The 931-nt window shown below is 51.6% G+C and overlaps 1 non-coding gene across 1 annotated transcript; it reads right to left on the reverse strand.

Moving 5' to 3' along the window:
- Window positions 1-427: 427 nt before the first annotated feature.
- Window positions 428-502, reverse strand: Trnas-cga (transfer RNA serine (anticodon CGA)). The gene has a single exon. It is a non-coding gene; the product is annotated as a tRNA-Ser (tRNA).
- Between the last annotated feature and the right edge of the window lie 429 nt (window positions 503-931).

Consider the following 931-nt stretch of genomic DNA (forward strand, 5'->3'; position numbering starts at 1 on the left):
TTGCCTCCCAGAAAATATTTTCTGTCGCCTTCCTGATGCAAATGGTGAGTCATCAGCAGCTAATGAGATTTTCACTCTGCAGCGGAGTGTGCGCTGATATGAAACTTCCTGGCAGATTAAAACTGTGTGCCCGACCGAGACTCGAACTCGGGACCTTTGCCTTTCGCGGGCAAGTGCTCTACCAACTGAGCTACCGAAGCACGACTCACGCCCGGTACTCACAGCTTTACTTCTGCCAGTACCTCGTCTCCTACCTTCCAAACTTTACAGAAGCTCTCCTGCGAACCTTGGAGAACTAGCACTCCTGAAAGAAAGGATATTGCGGAGACATGGCTTAGCCACAGCCTGGGGGATGTTTCCAGAATGAGATTTTCACTCTGCAGCGGAGTGTGCGCTGATATGAAACTTCCTGGCAGATTAAAACTGTCTGCCCGACCGAGACTCGAACTCGGGACCTTTGCCTTTCGCGGGCAAGTGCTCTACCAACTGAGCTACCGAAGCACGACTCACGCCCGGTACTCACAGCTTTACTTCTGCCAGTACCTCGTCTCCTACCTTCCAAACTTTACAGAAGCTCTCCTGCGAACCTTGCAGAACTAGCACTCCTGAAAGAAAGGATATTGCGGAGACATGGCTTAGCCACAGCCTGGGGGATGTTTCCAGAATGAGATTTTCACTCTGCAGCGGAGTGTGCGCTGATATGAAACTTCCTGGCAGATTAAAACTGTGTGCCCGACCGAGACTCGAACTCGGGACCTTTGCCTTTCGCGGGCAAGTGCTCTACCAACTGAGCTACCGAAGCACGACTCACGCCCGGTACTCACAGCTTTACTTCTGCCAGTACCTCGTCTCCTACCTTCCAAACTTTACAGAAGCTCTCCTGCGAACCTTGCAGAACTAGCACTCCTGAAAGAAAGGATATTGCGGAGAC

Source organism: Schistocerca nitens, chromosome 5, assembly GCF_023898315.1.
Source record: "Schistocerca nitens isolate TAMUIC-IGC-003100 chromosome 5, iqSchNite1.1, whole genome shotgun sequence".
NCBI classification, from domain to species: Eukaryota; Metazoa; Arthropoda; class Insecta; order Orthoptera; family Acrididae; genus Schistocerca; species Schistocerca nitens.